The following is a 23007-nucleotide window of genomic DNA, read 5'->3' as shown; positions in this document are numbered from 1 at the left end:
TTTTCAGAAATGACTATTTTGCCCCTGGGGGCTTATTTGTCATATTTTCGATCTTTTGCTTTTGCATCAGTTCTTGTTGAGTTCCATGACCTCATGGAAGGTCACTTTGACTTCTTAGAGTCTTGTTTTATGTTTTCGTTTCCGCATTCGGATCCGTTATTGGATCATCCTTACGGTTCATCACAGGATACGCTGGCCTAAAAACTAGGGTCGTCACAGGTGTCATAGGGTACCAGTTGACCTTTTTATCCTAATTTCCGCCTCCGGTTATTTCCTTGGGTTCCGTGACTTCATGGAAGGTCACATTTGCGTCTGAGAGATGATCTATATCTCGTAAGACATTGGTTTGTCTTTTGCTTCCGCACATACTTTCCTTTGAGTTCTTTGACCTCATGGAGGGTCATCTTAGTGTCTTAGAGGTGTGTTATGACTTGGAAGACCACTGTCTTGTTTCTTGCTTCCGCATCTGGATCCGTTATCAGGTCAATCTTTGGTTCATCACTATAGTACTGGTTGAATCAAAACCCGGTTGTTACAGAATACGGGTTAGCCAGGCCACACCCGAATACCCGGGGATATCAAAAACAAATTGACAATAAACGAACACAGAGTACAAAAGAATAAATAGGAATAATTTGCTGAAAGAAAATTAAAATCATAATCCAATAATTAAAAATCCTCAGAATAAATTTCCATTGATAAATAAATATTCTAATACAACTTATTCCTCCAAATAATATAACTTGGGAATCTATTCCATATAGATCCCTAGAAAATCCAAACTGAAACAAGTAACTGAAATTATGTCTTTATCTAGGAACTGAAACATAAGCAAAACTCCTATGTGGAAATGGAAGAATGAAGTAGACTAATCATTGCTCAGCACGAACAATCCCTACTCCTGACGAACACCTGAAAAATAATGGTGGGTCAGGCCCACAAACAAGTTCTACTCTACTATAGTTTAAGCAGAGATCTGATACACGTATACATTCTGGTCAATCCAACAATAACTAGTAGTCCGTATATATATATATATATACACACACACACACACACTAAAAGGACTCTCACTAGAGTATAGGGCGACCTCAACCTAAATCGTAGGCAACATGCAAAACGCACATATAGTGGGCATGAGTACCTAAACCTACCAGGGCATACAACAAACCACTATATCCAGCTACACATCCCATTGCATATATATACCCCAACCATGATGTTGAGACTCAAGCTCATATCAAGGAATATAGCTATATATATCTAAAATCCATCATATCCAAACATAAAATAAATATCTGGTATGTCATCCAACTAATTCAGTTGACCTGATATAAGTATAAGTAGGATTTAACATTTTAGTTAATCCATTCCATTATACATAAATAGGTAAGACTTAATGTTTTTAGTTAATCTGTCCCTAATATGCCACCATCCCATATTGGTACATATAATGCATACAATTCATAAATGATACAACAGATAAAGTAATGCATCAAATAAATCCAAAGATAAGACATGATAAAAAATTATATACAATCCTTGCATAAAATTAAGCAACAATAACAATCCTAAGTAGCAGACATTTAATTTACATTATAAGAAAATTAACATGCATCTCAAATATGTTCTTTAAACCTCTATAACATAATTAAACTATTTAAACTCAATTATTTGATTAAATCAGTTTAATACCATATATCCATCCATTAATTAACCCATAAGTTAATTACCTTCTAACTTAGCATATAGTTAAGCAGTAACAATTCTTCTAAATAAAATGCATTTAATTTGCTTCATAGGAAATTAACATGCATCGCAAATAGATTGTATAAATCCAAATACCATGATTAAACCATTTCAATCCAGATAGTTAGTTAAAATAGTTTAATATAAATACTCCTCTATAAATTAACCATTAAGTTAATTAAATTCCATACTTAGCATATATAGGTATATTATGCATTTCAGTAATTTATTGGGCTAATTTAACCACACTGTAGTTTCTAAAATAACCCCAAACGCGCCTTAATCGAACAATCCATAAACCTGCTCTGAGGCCCAAACCGGTTGATGGTTTTTCCCTAGGCATCGATCGGTTTACACAAATCGGTTGACATGAAACCAGTAGGCGTCGACCGGTTTGCACAAACCGGTCGACATAAAGTTCTAGGCATCAACTAGTTTCCCTAAACAGGTCGACGTCTAGCGCGCAGACGTCGGCGTGAAGCCTCAGCTGTCCGTTTTCTCCAGCTCCGGTGACTTCGTTCTCCTCCGTTAGGGGTCCTAAGGCTACTGATCTAAGTCCCAAGCATCCCCAATCTTTATTTAACAATAGTATGCACAAATTAAACAAGTTTAAAAAGAATTATGCATTAGAATTCAAATCCCATGAAACATATACACATACATATAACACACTGTAATTTATCTTTTAGCATGCATACAGGGTTGATTTTACTAATTAAAGATCCTGGAATTGTCCTAGGTATGCATAGAACACAAATCAAAGGGAAAGAGATAGAAGTAAAACTTACCTTATGGGTTTTGAATAAAACCCAACTCCTCCTTCTTCCTAGATTAATTTCTATTTTCTGGCAACCCTTGGTTGTCGTCTAACCTCTCTGCTACTTCATAATAAACCCACTAGCATCCTCCCTTCTTTCTCCTTTGGTTCGGCCTTAATCCTTGGCCGAACTCCCTCTTCCTCTCTCTTAGTTTTCTCTCTAAAACTCTCTGTATTCTTCCTACCTCCACATAACGTGAATAAGGTTTTATAAACCCTTTGGCAAACAATACAATTATATATATATATACACTATATACTAACCCTAATCCTTCTTCTAATCCAACTTGCTAACTTAATAGAAAAGAAAAGAAATAAGGAAAAGTAAAATAATAATACATATATATATATAAGCCTGCCAACTAATGTAGGTATATATTTATATATAACCATTAACCTTATAACTATATATATATATAACTATTTACATTATAACTATATATATAAAATATATATATCTGACCATAGTTATATTAATATTATTTTTAATAATAATAAATATAAAATCCATATATACAAATATACCATATAACAAAAAGGACACTAAGCCAAGGTTAATTAGGTGGATTCTATTGCTACAAGAATTCAACCTAGAAATCAAGGACAAGAAGGGTTTAGAAAATGTGGTGGTAGACCACTTATCTAGAATTTTCGTGGATTCATCTAGCACTTTTCCATTTCATGATTCATTTCCGGATGAGCAGTTATTTCAACTTCAGAAGGATGATCCACCATGGTATGCTGATATTGTGAACTGGAAGGTGTCCAGAAAAATACCGTCTAATTGGACCAAACACGATAAAGACAGGTTCTTCTCCAAAGTGAAATTTTATCATTGGGAGGATCCACAATTATACAAGTACTGTTCATACAAAATTATCCGTCACTGTATGCCAGATAATGAAATTCCAAGCGTCCTAAAATTTTGTCACACACTTGATTGTGGTGGCCATTTCAGTGGAAAAAAGACAACAGCAAAGATCCTTCAGAGTGGTCTAACTTGGCCTTCCTTGTTCAAAGATGCTCATAAGTTTGCCAAGGCCTGTGATCAATGTTAATGGTTGGGCGCCATTAAAAAAAGAGACATGATGCCTTTCTCCTCAATTTTGGTTATTGAAATTTTTGATGTCTGGGGCATTGATTTTATGGTGCCATTCCCGATGTCAAATGGAAAGGAGTATATTTTGGTAGGGGTGGATTACGTCTCCAAGTGGGTAAAAGAAGTGGCAACACCAACTAATGATTATAAGGTGGTGGCTGAATTTTTTCAAAGCAATATTTTTAGCCTATTCGGAATGCCAAGGGCAGTAATTAGTGATGGTGGAAAGCATTTCTATAATCATTTTCTTCGAGCCTTATTTTTGAAATATTCTATCTCTCACGTGGTATCTATTTCTTACCACCTTCAGACAAGTGGTCAAGTAGAGATTTCAAATCGTGAGATCAAACATATCCTTGAGAAGACGGTTCGACCGGATCGAAAGGATTGGTCATTACGCCTCAATGATGCGTTGTGGGCATATCACACTACATTCAAGACACCAATTGGGATGTCACCATATCGCTTGGTCTTCGGGAAAGCATGTCATTTACCTTTGGAATTGGAGCATAAAGCTTTTTGGGCTATGAAAAATATTGTATTTCAACATGAGTCAAGATGAGACAAAAGGAAATTGCTGCTAAATGAATTAGAAGAACTTTGCAATGATTCTTATGAAAACGCAAGAATTTACAAAGCTAAAACCAAGGCATTTCATGATAAGCACATTATGAGGAAATCTTTCTAACCAGGTAACAAGGTCTGGTTGTTCAACTCCAAGTTGAAGCTATTTTCGGGAAAATTGTGCTCAAGATGAGATGGTCCATATCAAGTTCAAATGGTAACCCCTCACGGGTTTATCACCATTTTTGACCCGAAGAAAGGTAAGACACTCCAAGTAAATGGTCAGAGGTTGAAATTATACATTGAAAATTTTGTGCCTACAGAAGGAGTTGAATTCGTCACTTTGACGGATCCCGTTTACTCCACCTAATCATCCAGGTATCACGTCGCCTACCGACGTTAAATGTAGGAATTGTAGATAGGATTTTCATTTTATGTATTTTTTCTTTTTAATTTCATTTTTTGTTTTAGTAGATTAAGAGAATTTAATATAATTTGGAGGATTTTTAGTTACTTGTGTAGGATAGAAGTTGTGTAATGATGAATGCGCCGTGCTTGTTGGGAGGAAAATAAAAAATTCTTTGGCATAGAAAGAAAAAAGGTTGATAGGAGCATAATAGGGCATTTTTTTGGGTCAAAAAGTCAAAAAAATACCCAAAATAAAAAAACAATCCAAAACGGACCTCCGATGACAAAGTTATGGCCGTTTAAAGTTGTTGTTATAAAAAAATAAAAAAAAAGGTCCAGCAGCAGGCTGGGTGAACGATCGCCCGGCCCATAGACCACCATTGTCCAAGTGAGAAATTTTATCAGAGCAAGTATAAGTGTCAAGCGACCATCACCCGACATGGCAGTGACCGTCGCACGGTGGCAACGAACAAGCAAGCAGCTTCAGCACCGGGTGATCATTTGCCTGGTCATTGGGCAACCATCGCCCGGCCATGTTTTTCCTATTGCACAAATTTGGAGAACAAAAACAAAGTTTTAAGACAAATTTCTCAAGAAATTGGGGGTGCCCACCAAGTGTTTGAAAAAAAGGCCTCAAAGAATTTTTCCATCTTACATGGCTCCAAGAAAGAAGAATGCCACCCAAGTCAGTGCTTTCACAAGCCACTCTATTCAATCTTCTGTAATATAGCAAACTCTTCAAGATACCATTGATGAGAGGTGGCATGGTTGCCTTCTTAATCATGAAGTGGGTTTTGACATCGCCATTGGTGTTTGTCGTAGGATGAAATGTGGCCAAGTTTGAATTTGTAAAATGCCACTACCACTACTAACGTAGCAAGAGTGAGTAGGGATCATTCTAAAGGAAAAAATGGTATTTCGAAATCAAAAGAGGGATTTGTTGTTTGAATTATGCCACAATTTAAGCTAAAATAATGCAATGTAAAACAACTAAACAAATGTGGTGTAGAGAATGAGAGAGGATTCTTGGGACATAGAGTTCACCATTAAGCCTTGCCTTCCTAGACATTCAATATTTGATAGATTAGGGGGATTATATGTTGTAAAAGAAGTGTGTGCCATTAATTGAAATATTAAACTCAGATGGCCAAGTAAGCATACATTGTTTACTCAATCTAGTGAATAGCACAATATATCAAATTAAATTATTAATCCTTCCATAAGCCCACAATTAATGCACCTTTAAGAAATTAGAGAAATATACTACTTGTACTCATAAGTATGGATCATCAAACAACAATAATGGATTTTTCACCTATCTAAGAAATTAAAGCAATTACATTACAATTATGCTAATGACATGAAAATTAAACTAATTAAAGTAAGGAGGTAGAACAATCCATTAGGAAATAAGTATGTACCATCAAATAAACCACAAAAGTAATCAATTAAGCACCATACCTTAACCATCACTAGATTCATAATATCAACACACATAGACATGCATCAATGTCACAAAATCTAGAGAAAAACATATGAACATTCATTCTAGCATACATGGACATATGGATAGAATTAAATAATCAATTGGAAGCATTAAACTACACAAATCATGTAGAAATAAGATTTATATATATATAAGGTCAAAACAAGAATTACAACACAAATCCCCATTAATTACAAAATATCAAAGTCTATGAGGCATGCTTAGGGCTATCTCTAGCCCCTAGAGAATAATTTAGCCACTCATTGATCTTGTCATCCAACCCTCAAGGGCTATCTTCATGGTTGAATTCATCCTCCTTCCTTGGTGTTCTTGGTAGAAACCCTAGAAGAGTGGAAGAACTTTCTCAAAATGTATGTTTTTCTCTTTAATCCCCAGCCAATTTTCTCTCTAACTAACCAACTTCTTACTAAAAATGGCCAAAATCCTTATATAGGTAGCTCAAATGTCACACCCAATGGTCAAACCACATGCACTAGGACCTCCAAATGATTGTACCACGAGCACACCTTCAATTTGGCTTGAAATCTGCTTTGCACGTAATTTGATGCAGTTTGATCGATCACACTATTGCTCTAATCGATCAAAGTATGGCCGCATAATTATTTGGATAAGACAAAGGTAGAGATATTTTTGGGAAAAGGACAAAAGTGGTTGGTGAGGATAAAATCAAAAGGTTGGATCAATCGAATAAAAGGTTGGATCAATCGTATAGGAAATTTTTCTGAAGATAAGGACAAAGGATTCGATCCATCATGGTAGGGTTGGAATGATCATAATGTGATTGATCGTAGCTTGGTTCGATCGATCGAAGAGGAATTTTTTACCACTTTGCTTCCACTTTGCTCCTTTCTTCCACTAGACTTCAGATTGTTTCTTTCAATGCTCTAATTCAGCTGATTTGACTTATTTTGGGGATAAGTGCCTGAAAAGGAGAATAACATGAAATTAGACTAAAATAGGGAAATAAGATAGAATAAGGTCCTAGAACATTCAAGATTAAGAGGTTTAAATGCGCACTTTTCACCGCTTATTAGCCATTCTAAATTAAAACATTCCGAAAACTCAGTGACCTATTGTAAATTTCCAGCGCTGGCAAACTGAATGCCTTTTTGAGCCAGCTGGTAAACTCATGTACCCCAGACTAGTCAAGGTTTTTTTATCAAAATCTTTATTCCAATCCAGATGAACAGGGAGCACTAGTGTCATCCGTTGATGGTATTATAATTTGCATTACTCCTTCGATGATTGCCATGGCTATAGGATGTCCACATCAATGCCCGACTGATTTGGAGTCAATTTTCACTCCGATGTCAGAGGGTCCCATTAGACTGATGATTAGTCGCCTTGCTGCTAGTTGTTTCTTAAGCTCCAAATTTAATTTTACTGTCAAATTGTCTCTGCCATTACACCTATGGTTCGCTAATGCCAAACATTTTCATAATGTGTGCCCTCTTACTCATCAATCTGAGCGTCATCAAGATTTTCTGCGTGCCTTATATGCCATCCATTTTGGCCATTGGATATCTTTTTCGGAAATCATCTATGGGCAGCTTAGGAAATTTTATGACTTGGTGGTCAAGCAAACTCCAGAAAAAGAAAAAGATTGGGAGTTTCCTTTTCCATTCTTTGTTATTCAACTGCTAACTTCTCAAGGCTACACTATTGCCGCAGATGAGTTGTCTTCTAAGCGCAATGATCGCTATGGTGCGATTGATTGGAATCGCAGTAGTTCTCATATAAAATTAAAAGTGGTTGCTGCACCTAGAGAAAAAAGGCTCAAAAAATTATGAAGGGCGAACATGTTTTGCCTGTTCATCCAAGTAAATTGGCTACTAGACCGTTCATAGATGATGAGCTCGTGGATGAACCTTATTATAGACCTATGGCAGAGGCAAGCAGTGATGTTGAGGATGAAACTGATGATAATACTTATGACTATTTGGTGGGTGAGGTGACCCAACTCCATTCTGAAGTTCAAGAAATCCATCAGGGGAAGAGGACAATTCTTGAGGAATAGAGGATGATTCATCAGGTTCAAATATCAATGATGGACATGATGCGCGCACTTATGATTCATAGCGGGCTTAATCCTGATGCTACACCGCCTCCATTTTAGTTATCCTGCCAGCTACTTTCATTCTTTGTCTTTATTATTATTATTATTTTTCTTGTTTTTTTTTTTATTTTTGCCCAATGAGGAGACTGTCCATTTCAAGTTTGGGGGCATAAAGTCTACTCTAGTCGTTAAAAAAAAAAAATCAATCAATTCATTTTCTTTGGCATATTAACTTTAATTCAAGTATTTGAGAATTATTTTTTTTGGGGGGGAGGGGGGGGGGGGGGGTTAAGACACTTAAGTACTTTTTAAAATTCTTTTCTGAGATCATCTTGAATCCCTAATTTTCGTGCTTTATTTTATATGGGTTCCATTATCTAGTATGATAGGAATTGTAGTATTTGTTAGTCCCTAATGGATTTCACATGCACACTAGAATTTTATCTATGGGTATTTGTATTTTTGGTTGAATTCTGATGACTATGAATGAATATAAATTGGTGAACTTTGAAGGTTAGTACGATGGCATATATAATTCAAAAAAGAAAAAGAAAAAAAGAAAACATTAAAATAAATTGATTTGGTTTGTCTAGGTTTGTACCCTAGTTGACTTGAGCAATTAAATCCTTAGGGATGTCTTTACACCTAATGCCCTAAGATTGTCTAGTCTGGGAATCATTAGCCGAAAGCTTGTTATATAAGTCTTCTAGAAAGCTTAATAGACCGGACACTGTACAACCAATCAATACAATGTGTGTAAGAAAAAAAAAGAAAAATATTTTGCCATAGAAAATAACTTGAGAAGGATGAGGAATTGAAGTTATAGAAGTTGGGTTCGATTGAAAAGACATTACTACATAGGTGATTTGCTAGTTCACAAATTTCACAACATTGGGGATTGATTTTGCTATTGTTCTTGTTATATAAGTGTGTAGGAAACATTGGGATGAAGTATGAAAATAGGGACAAATGAGTATTGTCAGTTAATAATTTTTAAAGTACTTTTATGTAGTCTTCCCCTTAATTATTGCGACGATATGAGAATATGTTGATTGCCAAAGGATTGAATTGTTTTGAATGTTTGTGGGTATCATCTCTGGAAACCCTCACGAGACTTCATTCGTCCACTAAGGGTACCTTAGGGGTTTAAAAGGCTTGTTGTATACGCTAAATGTAATCGTGATTCCCATGAAAGTGACATTTATGTTTTATTTAGTTTTATTGCTATGGGACTAGCAATATGTTAATTTGGGGGTGTGTTAGGCGCTGAATGTTATACATTTTACCCCATTTACTTGCATGTTTTATTCTCTTAATAGTAGTTTATTTGTGATTGTATATTGTTTTATTATTTTTATTTATTTCAGGGCTTTAATTGATTTTAAGCTTTAAAAAATGACATTTCATGGGACCGAGCAATGTTGAAGCACTACAACAAAAGTGACCTTTAGCAACGTTTTTTTTCGTCACAAAAACCAAGTTTTTCGTTGCTAGAAGGTTTTAGTGACAAAAAATTATTTGTCACTATTTCGTTGCTATATAATCGTCTCGGTTGCTTTATAGTGACGAATGAGAATTTCGTCATTACTGCCTTGGCTTTTAGTGACAAAAATTTTTTTGTCACTATTGCGTCACTTTTAGTGACGAAACTTTTCATCACGTCTATTAGCCTTTTAGCGACTAAAATATTTGTCATATTTTATTGGACATTAGCAACAAAAGTTTTCGTTACTAACTTATCCAATGATGAATGCTTTTTGTTGCTAAAACCAATTTTCGCTTTCTTTCTGAACTTCTTATCGTTGTTGCTATTAAAAAAAAAAATTAAAAAAAATAGCAACACAAATTCAACTGCACATATTTCAAACTCCATATAGTAACACAAATTTAAACATAACATTAAATTTTATTATGAAATACATAATAATTCTGTGTTCAAGTACAAACTTAACATAAATTTGAATAAATTTCTACATTTGTTCAATTCTAAAACAAAATTTAAACTAAATTTCCAATTGTCTAATACAAATGACAGAACTATAACATAAAAGCAAACCCCCAACTCGATCTCCATCTATGGTAGCACTTCAAAGTTCTCATCTCTTTAGTTCGTCGTTTCCCTGAGTACTTCGTTTTCTTCATGTCATCCCCAATCAATCGCTGTACAATTCAAAAATATAAAGGTCATTAGAATATTGTGTACAACTTATAAATAAGATAATATTAGTGTATTTTTTATTTTATTTTTATTTATTTTTTTTAATTATGTGTAATTTAATGGATGAATAAATTGAGAATGTAGCATTGCATAAAGTGACTATCAGAGAATCATGCTCAAATTTCATTTCTCTTTATACATGATAATTACAATAATATGTTTTCGATCAGCTCTGTTGGTATATTACTAAACTTCTATACAAAAAAGGATACAACAATGTGTACATATATATCAGATTCTCCAAGACTGCTACCTTAACAAGAACTTTAAACATAAAGTAAATATATATATATATATATATATATATATCATTAATGAAGTAGTTATGGTTTCTACATGTTCATAACATTATATTACAAGAAAATGCCATAGATTATATTACAACTGAACCCTTAGTACCAACAAAAATGAGGCAATCCTTACCCCCATAGAACACTCCATCAAATTAAGAAACAATTCTCTTAACAAGCTGAATTACCTGCAAAATGAAGTGTTTCCCTAGTAAAAAATATTGATAAAAAAAAAATTATAAAAATTGAATTGAATCTAAGAGAGATATAATTACTTACCATAAAGTAGCCTTCCAAAAACCATATCGAATGTCAAACAAGGGAGTTTTCAAAAAAATTGAGAGAAAAAGGGGAAGAATAAATATTGATACATCATCCCAAAAACAATAAGTTCACTATTAAAAAATAAGAAATTACAAGAAAGTATTCAAAGTCCTAAAATATTTGTCTTAATTTAAAAAATTTATCATTCTATAACGCTAACTAGATTAATTTTGGGGGTGGAAGGGAAGGCTGCCCAGTATTTGCAATAAAAAAAAGTATTGCCTCTTCACTTTCTCTTGAATTTAGATTGATTGAGCCCAACAATACATCAGTCTCTTATTACACATACACTGACTTCATTTTACTAAAGTGTGAAACCAAATAATAGTGTACAATTCAGCCCAACTTCGTTTAGTAAAGGGCTACTTTTGCTAAACATATATGTTTGTGAATGTCATAAATGTGAATTAAGGCAAATAATTACTATGACCAAATGACAGATTTTATAATATGCAATACAGTATTTAAAAGTTCTAAATCTAAGTAAAATGCATCATTATTAATATAAAAAAAAAAAAGTTACAAATATGAATAAACCATAAAAGAACAGAACTAATCCAACTATGAAAAAAGTAAAAAATTATGTTTCGAACAAAAGGAAATAGAAATGGCAATGACATAACCCAACTTTAGACTTTCTTACTAGAGATCCAAGTCGATGATTAATAAAAAGCCTCAGCTAATTTAAGAATAATCAAGCCTACAAAAATAATAAAAAAAGAAGTAAAAAGAACAATGTTAGTGTCTTTACTAGGTGGTACAAATATAATATATAATACAAGAGATAAGAGAAACTTAAAATAGTGACTCTATTGTGGTGGATCGTGTGATTGTACTGTTAGTAACACTACCTAAATGATCAACATCGCTGGAATAGAAAAAGAGAGACAATTGTTATAATAATAAATAAAAAAAAAAGGGTCAAAGACCTTTGACTAAAAAGATTCTCCATAAAGAACTTCCATCACTGGAAAGCAAAGGGCACCCATAGACTAAAAATCTCTTATATATAAAGGAAACAAGAGGCGGCCACGTTAAAGAGGATATTCAAGGGTTAAGATTTCAGCAAGTTCTAAACAAAAATCATACATAACTATTAAATTTTGTAATTGTCTATTTGGTTGATATGGAATTCTTGTTGGTTTGAATTATCATTGCTAGTCAATCAACTGTTTTTAGGACTAATATTTATCTTGCACTCTCCTTAATGGCACTGTAAGATGCATCTACATTAACTTTGGGAGGCTTCCATAATTGTTTAGGACATAGAGAAACTACTGCTTAAGCTTTTTATCTGCTTATTTATTTCATTGAACTCAATATATTAACTAATTGCATAGTTAGGGATTGAGCAATGACACTTTAATACATCCAAGTGGAAGCATCTCTAAGTATAGAGAATCATTTTCCTAAGTAATTTCTTAAACATCCCACATCTCATCTCTAAAATATTTTGAGCCTTCCATAAGGTACCAACACATGAATGATGCTAGACCAATTAACTGAGAATTATTATACTTATTGTTATATTGATTTTTGAAAAGTTAGAAATAAACCCATGCACGTATAAATTGCATACCAAATGGATATATATGCATGCATATGGGCCTATTACGAAAAGGCACCAATTACTTTTTGAATTCAGCATTTCTTACATTCTATAGGCATGCACAAATACATTAACCCAATTTCAATTCTCTACAGGGGAAATGGTAACTTGGAGTGGTTAGGAGCATTACAATTTCTATTTCTAATATATCACTATGTAAGAACTAAAGCTTTGTCAAATTCACAAATAAATAAATAAAATAACATTTTTGATATTCCAAGAAGGAGTATATTTGAGCAAGCAAAAAGTAACAACTTATATTTATAATGCATCACCATGTAATTCTGTCAAATTCAAACAAATAATACATCAGCACAAGTTGTGACAACAAAAGATATTTTCACAAAAAATAAAAAAGTAACAAAAATAGGTGATATTTCCAAAGCATATCAAAACATGTGTTGCACAATAAAATCTTACAACAAAGATTTACCAGAATTGGGAAGAAAAAACAACAAATTTTGAAGTGAATCAGAGTTAAATTTGAAACTTACAGAGAAATAAATAGCAATCGAACGGTGTCTCTGACAGTTTGATCGGTGAACCAAGACAAAGGTGATTGAAGGGTCAATCTGCAGACAAAGAGAGTGTTAGGGTTAAGAGAAAGTGATTGCTTGACAAATTTATAAAACCCAAGCCCTAATTTTTGAACTTTATTGAATGTAGTAAAGATTCAGTGACACAAATCTCCATACCTTGGCTGTTCTCTCTCTACAATATATTGAGAGCGATAGGAAATCATGTGCAAATTGAGAGTGATGGGAAATCAAGGGGAAATTTTTGGGATATCATTAGGGTATACCACGTTCTGGTGTTTTTTCATTATGAGTAATTAAGATGAGATGTGGTGGTTGTTTTTAAGAGATACGGATGAGATGAGTAATTTTTAGAAAGTTTAATTCTTAATGTATAAGGGATACGACGTGGTTTAGAGAAAAAATAAAGACAATATAAATCTTTAGTCATTAATATAAAATGCCCTGGAGAGTGCGGGAGCTTAATTTTTTTTCCTGCCAAACAAGTAGTGACTAACTTTATATTTCATCACTAAATTATATTCTTCTTGTGACAAAATTTATGGTCATTGCTAAAGAGCTACCTTTATTGACGAAATCGATTTTGTTACTAAAATTTTTGTCACAAAAGGTCACATTTGTTGTAGTGAAGATCCAAGTCTAATTATACTTAGAAAATAGTCCAAAAGAAGCCACAAGTTGATGAGAATGGAAAGAAGAAGAAAAGAAAAAATCCTTCTCCGAAAAGGAAACTTTCGCTAATATTGGTAACTTGAACCCGTTTTGGTAATCTGGCTGTATTTCTATCCTTAAGTGTCAAAACAGCTAAGTTCTCGCGTGAGTTGAAAGGAAATTTGAAGAGCTACAATTTTGTATTAAGATTCCATAAAACAATTGTTTACCTTGTCAAAAATTGGACTGGAAGTCTGTACGAATTTTGGAGTCCTTGTTTGGCAGAATTTCTGTGTATGTTTTCTATATGGAAAAGGGAACTTTAGGACTGATATTTTATTATTTAAAGGGGTTCTCTACAGCACTGAAATATCATAGAGAGGAGCTTGAGGTTGAAATCAGAAGAGAAACATTCAGAAGTAAGAATGGATCAATCTATGGCGGTGAAGATGTCTTCCTCAATCATGAAGAATTCCACTCCAGTCATGTTTTGCTAGGGTTGTGATGTAGCCCTAGCTTAGCACCACTGGTTTGATTGCATTTATTTATTGGAGAATAATTTTTATCATGCATGATTGTTGATAAGTTCTCAAATGAGACGCATTTTAGCACATAAGTTATGGTATTTTAGTCTATTCATCTATCTTACTTTCGTGTCTTAGTACTTATTTATGTTTTTGCCTATTGATCGACGGTCGAAATCAATTATAAATCAACCTTCTTCGCAATAGCACGAATCATTGTAAAATAGGGTTATTGGTCGGGTAAGTCGAACCACTGGGACTGCGCTAATCTATGGCAACCTAAGTGTCTAGAGTCATTTTAGAGTGATAAGGGGTGTTCATAGAGGGTTTGTTTTGTTTGTCACTAAACTACAAATTCAAAATGCATAAAATAATAATTTGTAAGGAATTTAGGATGAAAAGATTAAGAAGATGAGACTAGGGAAGTGAATCAGCCTCCATCCCTATACATATGCTAGATTAGACCTAAATTGGGGGAAAAACCACATATGATGGTCAAGACTTACATAGCAACACATGGTTGCCATTTAAGTAATCAAGAAGTACATTAGGTCTCAAACAAGTATAATCCATCAAAAGACAAACATGCTTAGACTACCTAACTAAGGTGTAGCTTATACACATTTACTTAAATGAGAGACTATCAAGTTCTTGACAAAATGATAAAGCACATGGAGTTAGAGATTAAGCATACACCATCAAAGGATTTCCTAAGCAATGGTCTATCAAAGTCACCTATCAACATGCCATGAAACCATTTCATAACCTTGCTTCCACTCTCACCATGAAAACTCAAGCAATATGATTACTCTAAGACATCATCTAAAACAAGATAATCAACTTAAAGGAATCATCCATACATGTATCAACATTCATTACAACAAATGAGGTGCTCTTGGTTATGAAAAGACCATAAAATATACATGGCAAATCCCCAAAATAGACTATCCTAGGACATGCTTACAAGGGAGGGACTTCATCACCTCCCTAGAGAAAGAGTTAGTTACCCATTGCTAAGCTAGAAGAAGGAAGAAGCTCCATCCAAGACTCCATTTTCATGCTCCTACTGTAGCACTCAAGAACACTCTCTTCCTTGCTCTCTTCTCTCTCCTCTATCTTGCTAGAATATAGGATAATGATATTGTGTGGTCCTCCCTCTCTCTTATCAAGCTCAAGTCAAGGCTCCCTCTCCTCCAAGGAACACCTCCAACCACTTCATAAAGAAGGAAGATGGCATTGAGGAAACCAATGTGCAAGTGGCTAAAATTGAGCCATTTCCGAGTGCAATCTGCCAGAATTTCGAGCACTCGAAGGGTGGTCTCGAGCACTCTAAATTAGTGTAATGTGCAACATGCTCTTCTTGCTCAGCACTGACCTACTTTGGTAAAATGGCTACAACTTTGTGTCTCGAACTCTGAATGACGATCTGTTTGAAGATTTGGAGAGCTGATTCAGTGCTTTAAAAACTTCATGTTTTGATGATGACCCAATTCTCAAGTCTGGTTGGTCGAAAATGGGGAGAAAGGTAGTACTTTAGTGCTGCCAGGCAGTTCTGCGCACCTCTGTTAAGAAGATCATAACTCTCTGCTCCGAACTCCGAATGACGAACCTCTTGAAGATTTGGAAAGCTTATTCAGAGTTCTAGATCTTTCATGTTATGATAGAAGTCCAGTTATTGAGTTTACTAGGTCGAAAATGGCGACAAAAGTCAGGTTCTACTGCTGCCAGAAATTTAGAATTGGCACCCTTTTTGTTCAAAATTCCACAAGGCATCATTTTTTGCTTCCTTTTTGCAATTTAACCTGAAAATGTACAAAAACATGCAAATGGAGATAATCTACATAAAATAATCAATTAATGGACTTTGTTAATGTAATTTAGGGCGCTTGAATATACAGTATTCGGCGCTTATCACACCCCCAAACTTACATTTTGCTAGTCACTTAGCAAAACCAAAATGCAAAGCTCAATGGCTTGAAAAACATGGGAATGCTATTACAAAAATATCCACCATGGCAAAAATAAACATAAACATAGCCCAAATACAACTTGAAATAGATAAAGAGCTGGAGACGGGATCATTGGGAAGACTACCTTGCATATATGAAGCATTGATACAAAAATTGGCAAAAACCATTTCAACATGCATGCATCAACATCATAGTCCATATAAATAATTCAATTGTCATATCTTAAATGGAAATAACTCAAACTCCAGTGAAAGTGAATTGAATTCTCAACATGCGGCTTTTACTTTCTTTTCCAATTCCAAGGCACAAGTTTTCAAATCAATGAATTCCCCTTTATATGAAGTCCCTAAGGCATGATTTTATTTTCAAGACAACTTTTGTTGCTTGTTGACAATTTATTGTAACTCATAAGCGAAACATAGAATGGTTGTGCAATGCTGAAGTCCCTTAAGCTTTCTAACCAACCTATGTAGCAAGCGTTAGGCCAACAATTCCCAAACCAGATGGCTTTAGGGTGGTAAGTGTAGAGACACTCCAAAGGGCTTAATAGCTCAAGTTGGAAAGGCTACGAACTCTAACGAACCATGTTTATTACCAGTTTATTTTTTGAATGACCGTGCAATGTTTAAGTCCCTTAAGCTTTCTAACCAACCCTTATAGCAAGCATTAGGCCAACAACTCCCAAACCAGATGGCTTTAGGGTGCTAAGTGTAGAGACACTCCTAGGGCTTAATAGCTCGAGTTGGAAAGGCTACGAACGTCAACTGGTCATTTTTTTCTTTCTTTCTCATTTTTTTTTTTTTTTTTTTTTTTTTTTTTTAAGTCCAACTTAAATCATACCAAAGATATTCATCTATCAGGTTCATCAAATCAGATTAACTAGGCCAAGGTCAAGGTTGATCAAGTTGCATGCCTCACAGTTAAGTTTCCAATGTGCATCTGTGCATTGTGAAGCTTAAAAGAGTGCAAATCCAGCAAGAATCTAATTAAGGCATTTATACAGACTACATTGTATTTGCATGATCACTTCAAATTCAAATTTTTTTATTTTCAAAAATTTCTCAATTGCTTCTATACACAAGGTATTAAACATATGCTTTGTCTCCAACACGTTCCAAGTTACACTATCATTGCTTTACAAAAATATGATACCAAAACTATGCCAAGAATGCTTTGATGCACCCCCAAACTTGAACGACACAGTGTCCTCAATGTGGGACATGGATGTAAGTTAAAGACAAAAATGACAAATAGTATAAAAAGGAACAAAAATACCCAGGGGGAGGAAACGGCATGGTGAAACAAAACCCCCAAACTTGAAATGAACTGCGCCACCTGGATAGTATGACGAAGAACAAAAAGAAACCACCACAAAAAGCATTAATAGCACAAGCATAAATACAGAAAAATAATGTACATAAAGTTAACAGAAAAGAGAGAATTTGCATTTCAAAAAGAGTTTACATGATTACAAAAAGAGCTGTACAGGGATCATGTCTACTAGAGCAACCTATACATAGCAAATTCTTACAGTTCAAAAGGAAAACAAAAGGTACAAGAGAAATATTTACATATGAAACAAAAAGATAAGGTCCAACACTCGCAACAAGCTACGGTCCAGAAGGTAAACGGGCGAGGATGGAATGGAGGAGAGATTGAGTCTTACGCCGTTCGGCGGAAGCCAAACGACGTTCCTCAGCTGCGACACGGCGGTCTTCAGCAGCAAAACGACAATCTTCTTCGGCACGTGAAGAAGTCTCACACATAGTCCGAGTGTACGCGGACAAAAAATTCTCAAAACGATCCATCCACTCATGAATACCGGCAATGCTAGCCCGGATGAAAGCCTGGTCCTGCTGAGAGTCGACCGGAGGCTCTACCCTTGCAGCGGCTGCTGCTGTGGAAGCATCCTCAGAAGGAGGAGGAGGTGGAGCTTGGATGAACAGAGGGGCAGCAAGCTGAGGGGTACTAGAATGGCTAAGAACATTGATCCACCGGCGCTCGGTAAAAATTTTAATCTTTTCGCCTTTTGGTTCATGGGGAGGAATAATGAAACCCTTGTGCTTTAGGAGCCGAGTGATGAAAAACGGCAAAGGCAATTTCCAATTTTTAACTCGCGGAGCCCGTGCATTATGAGCGTCATGCCAAAACTTCATAAATGTGTTCCAAATGAGCTCCGGGATAGAGAACCATTGGCCTTGGTCCATGGCATATAAGGCTTACAAAAGGAGGCCCCTACGCTCGGTGCTATACACCAAAGGGCAAACATTGTGCTTGAAAACAGTGTCAATGAACCAAAGGCATTCCGGAAGATTGGTTTTGCGGATAAAAGACCGAGGCCTATTAGGATCGTCAACATTGCCAATGGCAGCAACAATCTGCTCTACAGTTAATGTATCCGGCTCCTCATATAAAGGGAGATTCTCACGATTGACAATGTCATCGGGGCACTCAATGGGGCAACCAGAAACCTGAATGATGTCAGTCATAGTGAAAGCATAGGTGGTGCCATCAATGGATGTAGTGAGAGAAATGGGTGGCTCTTCAGGGCATTGGAGATTCTGGTAGAAGAGGCGCACTACACGGGGGTAGGCAACCCTGGCAAGGGGCGCGCAAATGTGCTACAGACGCCAGTTAGTCAATTCGGCTACAGCCCACGAAGTAGTGGGTAGAATGTCAAAGGCATCCGTGAGCGGAAAAGAAAGCTCGTAGTTGAGTTGTTTGCGATCCCAAGGATCACGTGGTCGCTCACGATTGACAGCACGGGTACCCGCAGAGGGTCTAGGAGGGCGAGAAGGACCGGCACGAGACATTTAGAGAGGGGGACTTGGTTGAGGAATTTCAGCGAACACCTGGCGTGCACCACAAAAAGGAGAAGGTGAAAGTGAGTGCGATGGAGGAGCAAACCCAAATTTTTTTTTTTGAAAGATTAACAAGCTCCAGCATAGAGCAATCACCAACAATCATCAACACAAGCATCAACAAAATCTCCAACATGCAATCCCATCCTCCTTATGATGATTACTGTCAATGAAAAGAAGAAATTAAATTGTAGGGAGAAGAAACTGACCTTAAGAATGTTAAGAGAAAGGTGGGAGGAGGAGGGTGCTGTGATGGGGTGGTGGTGGTTTGGTAGGGGGGAGAGGTGGGTTGTTGAGTTGGTGTGGAGAGAGAGAAGGTGGTGTAGGTTGGTTGGTTATTGGTTCATGTATGGGAGTTGCCAAGAGAGAGAGAAGGAAGGTGATGAGGTTGGGAGGGTGTTGGGAGGATGCATGCATGAGAGGGTGGTTTGGTTGATGGGTGAGGCTCGGTTGGTTGCATGGTGGTTGGGTTTGTAGATGTCGAGAGGTAGAGTTGAGTGGGTGCTTGGTGCAGTTGAAAGTTGGGGTTGAGAGAAGAGGCAGATTCGAGTGAGATGGTGGTTTAAAAGAGGGAGGAAGTGGGTGGTCGAGTGCTCGAAGCTTCACTTCGAGCACTCGAAGTGAAGGCAGTGTGCTTGGCTGGGTTGGTGCATGAAATTCGAGCAGTGGCGAGCACTCGAAGCTTGGCTTCGAGTGCTCTAGAAACCGGCAGAGATTGAAAATGGAGCTTGCATGCATGGTTGGCATGGTTGGTTACAGTAAGGAGGTGGCTTGTGAGATGGTTGGTCGTGGGGATGGGTTGATTGTTGGTTTTGGTTGTGGCATGAAGGAGGGTGGTGTGCATGATGGCATGCATGGTTTGGTTGGCTTGTTGGTTTGGAATGGTGGGGTGGTGGTTTGTGTTGCAAGAGGTGGTGATGTTTGGTTTGTAGAGGCCAAGAAAGAGAGAAGGTTTGAAGGTTGGTTGGGTGTGTTGGGTTGAGGAGAGAGAAAGGAGTTGAGGGTTGAGTTGAAGAGGGGTTGATGCATGCTGGGGTTGGTCTGTAGATGCCGAGAGGGTGGCATGGGAGAGTGAGGTTGGGTTGATGTGGTGTATGATGGTGTGTTGAGATCATGGGTGCATGCATGGGTGGATGAAGCTTGCATGCAGGGTGGTCGCGGGTTCATGGTGTGTGGTGAGTTGGGTTGTATGAAGTGGTGGGAGGTTGGGATTGGGTTGCATGCATGATGAGCTGTATAGGAAGCTGAGAGAGAGATGGTTTGCATGGAGTGTGGGTGGGTTGGGGATGGTGTTTTGTGAGGAAACCGAGAGTAGGTTGGTTGTGAGGTTGGTTGATAAGAGATTGAGGGAGAGGTTGGGTGGCAGCAAGGAGGAAGGTGGCGGCTGGGTATTGCTGAGATGGGTTTGGTGTTGGTGAAGGAGGGTGTGAGGTTATGCATGGATGGTTGGGAGAGATGAGGGTTGCGAGGGCTCAGGATGTGTGGTTTGAGGTGTTCGAGCACTCGCTAGGGGGAGCTCGAGTGCTCGAAATGGAGCCAGTAGGTTTAGTATGTTGGGGTTGGCTAATGAGAGAGAAAGAAGGTGGAGTTCGAGCACTCCAAATAGGCTTGGTGAGTGCTCGAACTGAGAGCAGTGAGTTGGGTGGGTTGGTGCATGAAATTCGAGCACTCAAACTAGAATTTAGAGTGCTCGAAAATGGCTCAGTAGGCTAGGGGGTGAGCTCGGCTGTGAGGACTGAAGTAAGGAGTGAGAGAGATGAAGGCATTTGATGGATTGGCATGGCTGGTGCAATGCCTGTGAGTTGCAGCCAATTTGAATGCAAGGAGCTTGCATGAGGATTTAAGCAACATTGACTGAGCTTGTGCACTCCAAAAATGAGGATTTAAGCAACATTGACACCTATGCATGCAATGCAGCAAGTTGTGAAGGCATGCAAGGATGTTGATGGATTGTGCCACGGTTTCAAAATGTTTCTATGCATGCAAATGTAGTGCCATACAATATTGAAGTTGGATCACGTGATGAAAGTTGAATGCATGAACTCATGAAAGAATGCATGAATGCAATGCAGGCATGCAACATTGTAACCTATAGATTGATCATTCTTATGCATGCATGATAAAATAAATAAAAATAAAAATAAATAAATAAATAAATAAAATAAAATAAAATAAAAATAAAAATAATAACAAAATAAAGCAAGATAAAATTAAATTAAATTAAATATTTCAATGAATGAAATCCCCCCCCCCCCCCCCTTCCCCTTTTTTTTTTTTTACTTTTCAAACTTTGCAATTTCTAATGCATGGAAAAATTGCCAACTTTCAGAACATCACACAAAGCATGGGTGGATGTAAGAAAATTTTCAAACCTTTGCAACATCACACAATGCATGAATGAAATTTCTGGAGAAAATTTTAAACTTGCAAATTCATCCCATTCCAATGCATGGGAAATTTTGAAAGTTTTGTTTTGAAACCTTGTAATTTTTCAACTTTTTAATCATCTCAAATGCATGAAGAGTTTTGAGAAAATTTTCAAACTTTTCACTAAAAATGAGAAAATATGCACATGAGTCGCATTTGAAAAATCTAAGGAAATTGCTAGAAAGCGATGGAGACTTCCGGGAATGAAAATTAGAGTTGAGAAGGTCTAAGAAAAATCAAATTTTTGGCTTTTCTAAACCGTTTCCCAGAAAATTTGCAAGGCATGAGCAATTTCAAAGAGAAGGAAGCTTGGAAATTGAAAGAATTTCTTCCCTTGCTTTGCTAAATTTAATGTCGATAGCTAGACGAAGTTAGAGTTGGCACTAATTCTCATAAATTGGGTCCGTTAAGAGGACTTCCTCAACTTTTCGGGTTGGGATTGTGCCATCAATGCAAGGCTTAAGCCGTTGGCCATTAACCTTGAAGAGTGATCCTTTTGTAGGATCATGAAGTTCGATTGCTCCATGAGGAAAGACAGTAGTGACAATGTATGGACCATCCCATCTTGACCGGAGTTTACCGGGAAAGAGTTTCAAGCGGGAATTGAAAAGCCAAACCTTTTGTCCGGGGGTAAAAGACTTCTTGATGATGTGTTTGTCATGAAAAGCTTTAGTCTTTGCCTTGTAGATTTTTGCGCTTTCATACGCGTCATTACGCAATTCCTCAAGTTCATTTAATTGCAACGCACGATTAGAGCCGGCTTGTTTGAGATCAAAATTGAACCTTTTTGTGGCCCAATAAGCACGGTGCTCTACTTCTACCGGGAGATGACATGCTTTGCCAAAGACAAGTCGACATGGTGACATGCCAATGGGTGTCTTATAAGCTGTTCGGTAAGCCCAAAGCGCATCGTTTAGCCTTAATGACCAATCTTTAAGTTCCGGTCTAACCGTTTTTTCCAAAATGTGCTTAATCTCCCAGTTAGAAATCTCTACTTGACCACTCGTTTGAGGGTGGTAAGGTGTAGCAACCTTATGAATGACGGAATACTTAGCAAGGACGGATTTGAGATAACGATTTCAGAAATGAGATCCGCCATCACTAATGATTGCTCGGGGCATACCAAAACGACTAAAGATGTGAGACTGAATGAAATGGATCACGACTTTATGATCATCGGTTTTGATAGCCTTGGCTTCAACCCATTTAGACACATAATCCACCGCTACAAGGATGTACTCATAGCCATAAGAAGATGGAAATGGTCCTATGAAGTCAATCCCCCACACATCAAAAATTTCAACAATTAAAATGTTGGTGAGGGGCATCATGTCTCTTCGAGACATGGATCCAAGTTTTTGACATCGTTCACACGATTTGCAAAAATTGTATGCATC

The 23007-nt window shown here is 36.7% G+C and overlaps 1 long non-coding RNA gene across 1 annotated transcript; it reads right to left on the bottom strand.

Moving 5' to 3' along the window:
* Nucleotides 1-10119: 10119 nt before the first annotated feature.
* Nucleotides 10120-13497, bottom strand: LOC132302234 (uncharacterized). Its single transcript, XR_009480782.1, has 4 exons — nucleotides 13337-13497; nucleotides 13136-13213; nucleotides 10842-11732; nucleotides 10120-10360 (listed from the first exon to the last, which is right to left on the bottom strand). It is a non-coding gene; the product is annotated as an uncharacterized LOC132302234 (long non-coding RNA).
* Nucleotides 13498-23007: the final 9510 nt, after the last annotated feature.

This window comes from Cornus florida, unplaced genomic scaffold (assembly GCF_030987335.1).
Source record: "Cornus florida cultivar Cherokee Brave unplaced genomic scaffold, ASM3098733v1 CherokeeBrave_3.0.0_Hap2_Chr04, whole genome shotgun sequence".
Classification (NCBI taxonomy): Eukaryota; Viridiplantae; Streptophyta; class Magnoliopsida; order Cornales; family Cornaceae; genus Cornus; species Cornus florida.
The sequence above is the reverse complement of the archived record's forward strand: the minus strand, read 5'-3'. Positions and strand labels throughout refer to the sequence as shown.